This window comes from Camellia sinensis, chromosome 4 (genome assembly GCF_055761805.1).
Source record: "Camellia sinensis isolate YWXY chromosome 4, ASM5576180v1, whole genome shotgun sequence".
In the NCBI taxonomy this organism is placed as follows: domain Eukaryota; kingdom Viridiplantae; phylum Streptophyta; class Magnoliopsida; order Ericales; family Theaceae; genus Camellia; species Camellia sinensis.
In genome coordinates this window covers 83,106,677-83,116,152 of record NC_138964.1, presented here as the reverse complement: position 1 = coordinate 83,116,152, position 9,476 = coordinate 83,106,677, and the positions used below count along the sequence as shown (strand labels likewise).

Genomic DNA, 9,476 nt, shown 5'->3' with positions numbered 1-9,476 from the left:
CCCCGGCATTAACCTTTTCGGACAAGGAACTACCGCCTGAGGGCACAAATCATAACAAACCTCTCTATATTTCTGTGGAGTGTAGAGATAAGTGGATACCGGTGGTACTTGTTGATACCGGGTCTGCGATTAATGTCTGCCCGACCAGAACGGCATATGCAATCGGGTTAAAGCCCGTGGACTTCGTCCCAACTACCCAAGTGATCAGAGCATACGACAATACCAGCAGAGAAGTGATGGGGACTGTTAAAATTCAAACCAAGGTTGGTCCAGGACAACACAGCATTGAATTTCATATCTTGGACGTTCCTGCAACCTTTAACCTACTTTTGGGGCGACCGTGGTTGCACTAGGTCAAAGCAGTCTCTTCCACTCTACATCAAATGCTAAAGTACCCTCACGGGAAAGGGGTAGCGATCGTTTTTGGTAATTCATCAATCCATCCGCCGCCGGAAGTGTCCACACCTGTCTTGGAGATCGAGCACGGCACGGAGGATGTGTTTTTGTCGGGGTTCACTTTGGCCGAGGCTCAAGTGGTGCAGAATGTCATGGCTGTGAATGAGGGTATGTACATTAGTGCTCAATCTATCTACCTCATGAACAAGCTAAAACATACCCCCGGGATGGGATTAGGGAGAAGCGGCCGGAAGGGCGTCTCAGTGTTGGCCGAAGTGCCACACAACCCTCACACCTTTGGACTGGGTTATCTGCCCACCAAAGAGGACTGGGTGAGGAAAGGGAAAGAAATGGCAGGAAGGGCCAGGGTAAAGAAGGCTGGGAAGCCATTTGAGTTAATGCATAGGCCTATCTGGGGTACCCTAAACGGACGCTTCGTCTGGGAGGGGGAAGATTTTCCATTCTGCGGCTTCCCGGAGCCATGGCTGAACGCGGAGGGGAAGCGCGTGCCTGGTTTTGAAATCTTCTTCGACATACAATTATCTGGGGATGACGTTGCCGAAGTGCAGACAGACCCACCAACTGAGGTTGAGCAGTGTAGGGCAGTGGATCCTGAGAGCACAGAGCTTGAAATGGGGGTAGCACTGGCAAATCTACTTTCAGATCCTCCGATCGACCAAGAGTGCTTGGGGGATAACTCTTCGGTTTCTATGATTGGAGATGAAATAGCTGCGAGCTTTCCAGCGCTGATCTTGGATGCATCTATCGCACCTTCTCTCATCTGGCAATATGAAGAAGGCTTTTTATCTAGCAGCTCCGGGTCAGGTAGTGAGCCGGAATCTGATTCCACCGAATCTTGTGTGTCGGAATCAGATTCCAGCTCGACTGAGTCTGAGTCCAGTATTCCTGGGGGTGATAACCCGGATGCCATAGTCCTGTCTAGGTCGTCATTTTCATTTTCTTTTGAGTCTGTTGTAACAGAGGAATCTGACGGCTTGGAAATATTTAATGAGAATGATGTGGATGTGGTTTCCGAGTATTTTTCTGTGCCTTTGATTTATTGCTTAAATCGGGATTTTCAAAATTTTGATGAAAACGAGGGAGAAATTCCCCCAGTTTTGCAACGGTTAATTGATCAAGAGCAGGAAAGATTTGTTAAACCTTTAATGGATGAAATCACTACTGTGAATGTTGGTACTGAGAAGGACCCGCGGTTGGTCCAGATCGGGTCCACGTTGTCTTCGGAGGAGCGCAAGCGCTTAGTCGCTTTATTAAAAGATTTCAAAGATGTTTTCGCGTGGTCCTACGAAGACATGCCTGGAATCGATCCTGAGATTGTACAGCACCGGATCCCTCTTGATCCCGAGGCCCGTCCTGTCAAACAGAAACTCAGAAGGATCCGTCCGGACTGGGCTCTCAAAATTAAGGAAGAGGTCACCAAGCAAATTGACGCAGGGTTCCTGCTGGTATCTGAATACCCAACTTGGTTGGCCAACATTGTTCCGGTGCCAAAGAAGGACGGCAGAATTCGGGTCTGTGTAGACTTCAGAGATTTGAACAGGGCCAGTCCGAAGGACGACTTTCCCTTGCCACACATTGATGAATTGGTGGATTTCACGGCAGGACACGCTTTGCTTTCGTTTATGGATGGTTTCTCAGGCTATAATCAGATAGTAATGGCACCCGAAGACCGGGAGAAGACTGCGTTCACTACCCCGTGGGGTACATATTGTTATAGAGTAATGCCATTCGGGTTGAAAAATGCTGGAGCTACGTATCAACGGGCAGCAACTACAATATTGCATGATATGATCCATAAAGAGGTCGAGGTGTATGTGGACGACATGATTGTCAAGTCCAAAGAAAGAGAGGGCCACTACACCGCCTTACAAAAATTCTTTCAAAGGATCAAAGAGTTTCGGCTGCGACTGAATCCCCAGAAATGCACGTTTGGTGTTACAGCAGGGAAGATGCTAGGATTTCTGATTACACAAAGGGGCATCGAGGTCGACCCTTCCAAAATCAAGGCCATCTTAGAAATGCCACCACCAAGGACTGAAAAGGAGGTGCGAGGCTTTCTGGGTAAAGTGCAATTCATAAGACGGTTTATTTCTAAATTAACCTTGACTTGTGAACCACTTTTTGGTCTCCTGAAGAAAGGAAAGAAATTCCAATGGGACGGCCGATGTCAAGCAGCTTTTGAGCAGATCAAAGAGTATCTACAGAACCCGCCCGTGTTGTCACCACCAGAGCCGGGGAGACCGTTGATATTGTACCTTTCGGTAACTGAGACTACCATGGGCTGCATACTCGCGCAGGAGTCAGAAGACAAAGTGGAAAGAGCCATTTACTATCTGAGCAAAAAGATGCTGGATTACGAGACCCGCTATACACCGCTGGAGAATGCTTGTTTGGCCTTGGTATGGGCAACCAGGAAGCTGCAGCACTACCTGTTAGCTCACTCTGTAATGTTGGTTTCACGTTTGGATCCCATCAAATATCTTTTCGAGAAACCAGCACTTACGGGTAGGCTAGCCCATTGGCTGCTGTTGCTCTCCGAATTTGATTTAAAGTATGTAACGCGCAAGTCAGTAAAAGGGAGAGCGGTAGCGGAGTTCCTTGCCGACCACCCGGTTGAGGGGGATGAAGCGGTTGAGTATCTATTCCCAGATGAAGCCATTCTGCACGTCGAAGATGAAACTTGGACGATGTACTTTGACGGAGCGTCAAACCAGTATGGGTATGGGATAGGGGTGTTGTTGATAGTGCCTGACGATTCTCGTATCCCTTTAGCATTCAAGCTCCAGTTCAAAGTCTCGAGCAATGAGGCAGAGTATGAGGCATGTATTGCTGGCCTGGAAGCAGCCCTAGAACTAGGGGCAAGACGGTTGGACGTCATTGGGGACTCGAACCTTGTTGTGTCTCAAGCAAAAGGAGATTGGAAAGTCAAGGAGGAAAGGATGATAATTTACCACCAAACCTTGGATTTGTTAATTCCTCGGTTTGAGAAGCTAAATTTCACCCACCTCGTAAGAGAGAACAACAGGTTCGCAGATTCATTAGCAACTCTATCTTCTATGATAGACATCCCGTCCGGAGTCCGGATGCGTCCAGTCATTATTGATCAGAAGTTTGTGCCAGCATACGAGTCGATTTCCGCCATAGATGAGGTTCAAGACGGCAACCCCTGGTATTACGACATCTGGAACTTCTTGGAAAATGAGACGTATCCACTAGGGGCAAATGCCAAGGATAAGAGGGCCATCAGAAGAATGGCCGCTCAGTTCATTATCTGCGGGGGAAAGCTGTACAAAAGGGGTCATCTGGGAATGCATAAGCTCTGTGTAGAAGCTGAAGAGTCGAAACGCCTGATGGAGGCCATCCATGGGGGGGAGTGCGGTGCACACATGAATGGAGTAATGCTGGCAAGAAAGATCCTCAGACAGGGCTACTACTGGTCAACCATGGAGGAGGATTGTATTAGTTTTGTTCGGCGATGCCACTAGTGTCAAATTCATGCAAACCGCATGAATATCCCGTCGTCAAAGCTGTACAACATGACTTCACCATGGCCTTTTTCGGTTTGGGGAATTGACGTGATCGGAGCTGTTACCCCGAAAGGGTCAAACGGGCATGAGTTTATCCTAGTAGCGATAGATTATTTCACAAAGTGGGTCGAGGCCCAATCATACGCGGTGTTGAAGGCGTCGCACGTCGCAAAGTTCATCAGAAACAACATCATCTGTCGCTACGGGGTGCCCAACGAGATAATTTCAGATAATGGTTCCCACTTCAAGAAAGAAGTGATAGACTTGTTGGAAAAATACAATGTGGCTTTCCATAAGTCATCTACATACCGGCCGCAGACCAACGGAGCGGTTGAGGCCGCCAACAAGAATATCAAGCATATACTGCAGAAGATGGTGGGAACCTATCGGGATTGGCCAGACAAGCTGCCATTTGCTCTGTGGGGCTACAGGACTTCAATCAGAACTTCTACTGGAGCAACTCCATATTCATTGGTCTATGGAATGGAGGCTGTTCTACCCATTGAGATTGAGGTTCCGTCGTTACGAGTATTGGCTGAGTGCCAAATAGCCGAAGCAGATTGGCAGCAAAGCAGATTCGAATAACTCATGCTCTTTGATGAAAGAAGACTGAAAGCACTGTACCACATCCAAGGCTATCAACGTAGAATTGCCCGGGCTTTCAACAAGAAGGTTAAGTCCAGGAATCTGAAAGAAGGAGATTTGGTGCTCAAAGACAACCGAGCTCCCATCCACGACCCAAGGGGCAAGTTCAAACCCAATTGGACTGGTCCTTACATCATCAAAGCTATCTGGTCAGGTGGAGCTGTGGTTCTGATGGATCTAGATGGCTTGGAATTCTCACAACCGATCAATATGGACAAGTTGAAGAAATATTACCCTTGAGAGGCTCGCTAGGCCGAAAACCCGAAAGGGCGACCTAGGCAAAAGTCAGAGCACAAAAAATTAGAAAATATAAAAACTGAGCTCGCAAGGTTGAAAACCCGCAAAGGGCGGCCTTGGCAAAAGTTAGAGCGCAAAAGGAGAGTGAAAATACTCGAGTGAACCTCGGCCTAAACTACGTAAGGCTTGATTCCCATCTTTGGGATACGTAGGCAGCTTCACATTGAAGTTCAGCCATAAACTTTTCCCCGATCAACTCTGTCCATTTCGATCATCTCAGTCATCTTTATCCATCAGCATTTATCGCGATCTCCGGTACAGTGCTGTTCAGACTAGGGGCAACTTTCCGTTGCCGCGACGGTGCAAAGTTACTCAGACTAGGGGCAACTTTCCGTTGCTATGAAGTGCCGCATTGTTCTTCAGACTAGGGGCAACTTTCCAGTTGTAGGGATCTGGGGTTGTGCATCTCAGTGACAGATCTTCGGCGTGTCCAGTTCTGATCCACATCGAAAATAGTTTTGAAAGGTTTTAATAAAAGTTGACTTTGTTCAAAGTAATCTTTTTACGACTAAGACCATTTTTGGACCAAAGCGGAAAATTTTCAGTACCATAACCTTCAATTTCATTGATTTCAAAATAAAGTTCTCCTGCTCTTGCATACAATCGAGGTTGCTTTTTAGTACATTCATAAAGAAAACTTGAAAATGCTAAATAAGCAATAAATTTGGGGCATAGTTGAATCAAGTATCTCTGCGTCCCCTCCCAGAGCTGGACGAAGCATCTGATGCCAAGCTAGGCCCAACCTGTGCCTCCTCATTGAGCCAATCCAAGCACTCATCGGACAAAGTGCAACTGAAAGTGGAAGCAGGGGCCAGGAGCTCTCTAGTCCTCCATGCTGTGGCATATCGGGCAAGCTGTGCACCCCGGACCGGGAAAGCAGCTGGGTACTCAATCCCCTCCGGTGGGCAGGTCTGATCATGACCAAACTGACGCAGGAACCGGAACGGAAAATAGAATACGCAGTGGGTTAGACCAATCAATTGGAGCCCAATCAGCCGAGACATACTATAGCTCATTGCCGGGAGGTTGAGCCAAGGACAACGCCAAGCAATGCCGTCTGCGGACAAATTGCACATCCAATCGAACCACCACCTTTCGTCAAGAGCATTGACTAGGCGCTGTCGAAAGAAGTAGCCTCGAGCTGAATAGGCCGGGCAAGAGTCCACAACCTGCAACTTGTCCATTAACCATACCTGGGGAAGGGATGGAAAATGAGAGAATAAAGAACAGAGAGATGTACGATGAGAGAAAAGTAAGACAAGGGTTTTGTGAGAAAAAACGAGCCTGAGGGTCGAGTGATGTGAGCAAATATATATGTAAGGTCGGGTGGGAAACATTACCTGCAGCAGCAGTGGACTCCCAGCAAACCTAGTCGCCTCCCGGCGATAGACAGAATCTAAGCCCATCAGTGTCTCGGTCAAGGTCATGGCAATACAGCTCTTTCCTTCTCTCAAGCCTTGGGCGACTTCAATCAGGCGAATGCTAGCCCCGCCGAAGCCCGAGGAAAGCAGAAAGTGAGACAACAAACATAAGCAGAGGGCGTGTTGCCGGAAACCCTGCCAATAATGGTTGCTGCGGTCACCGGCGTCGAAAAAACGATGGATCAAGCCGAGGATGTCCAGCTCCCCACTGTAGATCAGAGATCGAGCGTCATGCGCCGTGAGCCCACACATCCGCCCTAAAGCCTGGGCATGGCCAAAATGGAGCTGGGGCAAGATCACTTCAGAACATTCAGACTCCATCAAAACCTGAAAATCTTCGAAAGTGGGACACATCTCTTGGCCGCCAAAGCTAAAAACGTGCGTCACTGGGTTCCAGAACCTTGCCGCGGCATGGAGAAAAGGGAGCTGTAGCGGAGTACGGCTCAGCGTGAATAGTGCATTCAAGCCGAAACCCCGGAAGTTCAGCTTTTCCGAGCCATCTAGAGAAGAGATCCAAGATGTGAGATTTTCTGCGAGAAACGCCTCCATCTTTGTGTAAAACTAAGATGAAATGAATGTTCCCGAAGTTGAGGCTTTTATAGAGGGAAAAACACTATTCACGGGGACACGTGTCAAAAACCAGGTGGCTGCAGGAATAAGTGGCCGGCCGGCCACCTTTTCTGGCTGGCCAACCATTTACTTTTTACAAAACTGGCCGGCCGGCTCCCTCTCTCCACAAAATTGGCCGTCCGGCTCCCAAAGGTGGCCGGCAATGCTGCAGTGTATCCCCTTGGCCCTGTTTTACCCTTCGAGGGAAAGTTTCAAGCATTTCCATGCAACGGGAGAGTCAAAGGCCTTCATTTCCCTCTGTTTCGGATGCGTTCCGGTGCCCAGATCGTCCGAAGTACACTCTGTTGTTGCTGAGCTTTGTTTATCAAGTTGTTGTTTTGATTATCGAGTTGTTGTTTTGCTTATCGAGTTGTTTGTCGAGCGGGCGTGTTTCGTGTTTTCCAGTCATTACTCTCTGATTAAACAATCTTTGTTTAAGTCTTGTTTATTTACGTTGTCAACACTGTTGTATTTTGCTTATTGAATTGTAAACTTCCTAAGGTTCTGTTATATCTTAGTAAGTTGAGTTGCTTAGTTTGTTGCGTCGGTTCACTACCTGACTTGGTGATTACACAATGCACATTCCCATTCAATTTCATTTTTGTGCGAAATAAAATGATGCGATACGATGCTAAAAGTTTAAAATACAAACACCCTTTCAAAAGCTGTTTCATTCCATCATGCTTTACAACAAACAAAGGTACAAGTTTTACAAAAAATAAAACTGCCTAACAATGTGCAAAGTGCTACAAACTACTAGCAAAAAGAAAAATAAAGCAGGAAACAGCAGCATCAATGTCCTCGGGAGCGGGAATGAGAAGCACTCCTCATCCTCTTCTGCGGAACAACCTCTGCACCACCATCATCATCTGAGTCGGAGCTGTCATCCTCAGGATCCCCCTCAGCCTCACCTCTGTTCCCCGAACCAAGACCGGAGCCCCCCTCCTCAGCAGATGTCTCTGACTGATGGTCGGTAGCCTCCTCCTCCTCCTCATCATCCTCCTCCTCCTCCTCCTCATCAGGCTCCGCCTCTATAACGTGAGCCCTGCATCTGCGGACAGGCCCTCCTTGAGCTCCTCGAAAAGGCCTAGATGGCCCGGCTCCTCGGAAAGGTCAGGATGGCCCAGCCCCCTGGAAAAGCCCGGATGACCCAACTCCCTGAAAAGGCCCAGATGGCCCAGCTCCCCAAGGAGGCCCAAGTGGCCTGGCCTGCGGCTGACCGGACCATGAAGGCATCTGAAAACAAAGAGATCGATTCAAACACATCAGCCCAAATGTATACATCAGATGCAGATACAAGCAAAGGCTACGTGAAGTGGGTGCATGTAAATACAGTGTACAAGTGGGGTGTGTGTCAGATGTGCTCTACACAAGTAGTCTATCGATGCAGTAGAAATCAGCATGTCATCAGAAGTATGATAAATGCCAGAAAACTGAAGGGTACCTGAATGCCCGCGACAGACAACTGTGCCTCCCTACGCAGGACCATGCCCTCGAGTGTGGCCACCAGTCCAACCACCTCCTCCATGTACCCTCGCGGTGGCTGCAAATATGAGCTCATAATCATCAGTGAACAAAAGAATGTCTAAACATCTGAATGATGAATGAAAAACAGTGGAGCATACCAGCGGTGAGTCAGGATCAATGGCGTATCGATCACTGGGCATCGGAGGCTCTAGCGGGATCGGAGTCGGAGAAATAGCCCCATACTGCCACGCCATCAACTCAGTCGGCATATCTGGCCATCCAGGATGAGGATAAGTCGACGGAATCGGAGGAACCGGTCTATCCCCACCTCTAGATGTACCAGCCCTACTAGTAGAAGGGGCGTCTGCAGCCCGAGCCCGGGCCTGGCCCGAGGATGACACACCAGCAGGCCTCGTCATCGGGGTGCGAGCTCCCATCAATAGAGGCATCAAATATATGTGACGGTAAGTGGCATAGTCCCCCTCCTCAAGATATAGTAAAGCATCGCTACCCAGCATAGCGCCAACTACCTCTGAGAAAGAGAGCCTGTCAGCAGTCCGCATACTGACTGGGGGTACTGCGGGAGGATCCTGAGAAAGATACCCCCATACCTGACGCAGAAAGCGTTCCCCCAGGAACCATGCCCTGCCAACCGGCCCTTCGAGCAGGACCCTATACTGGGAGGTGTCCGACCCTCCGGTATACTGAAGTCGGAGACCATCACCCAGGGGCGCCCAAGGCTGCCATGAGATCTGCGGATGATAAATGCATAAACCAATCAGAAATCGGGAATATACAGAGCAAATCAAAGATGAAAATGAAAGGAACTGAAAGTTCTGAAGTACCTCCGAATGCCGCACAGTGTCAAAATATTGTCGCAAGTAAATGAGGGTCTCTCGGGGTCTCGGCCGGTGCGGGCCCTCGAACACTAGTGAATATGGGGTCATGGGAAGCCCTGCCACCTCCAACTCTGGGGCTAATGCTGGGAAGTATACATAGACCCATAGCTGAGAAAAGCAGTGCAGAATGTAAGTGCGAAATGCCGAGAGCAAAATACAGACTGTAAAAGTGCGCTGTGTGTGCAATGTACAAG

The 9,476-nt window shown here is 48.7% G+C and overlaps 1 long non-coding RNA gene across 1 annotated transcript; it reads right to left on the bottom strand.

Moving 5' to 3' along the window:
- Positions 1-8,056: 8,056 nt before the first annotated feature.
- Positions 8,057-8,613, bottom strand: LOC145823377 (uncharacterized). Its single transcript, XR_014365667.1, has 3 exons — positions 8,542-8,613; positions 8,361-8,459; positions 8,057-8,152 (listed from the first exon to the last, which is right to left on the bottom strand). It is a non-coding gene; the product is annotated as an uncharacterized LOC145823377 (long non-coding RNA).
- Between the last annotated feature and the right edge of the window lie 863 nt (positions 8,614-9,476).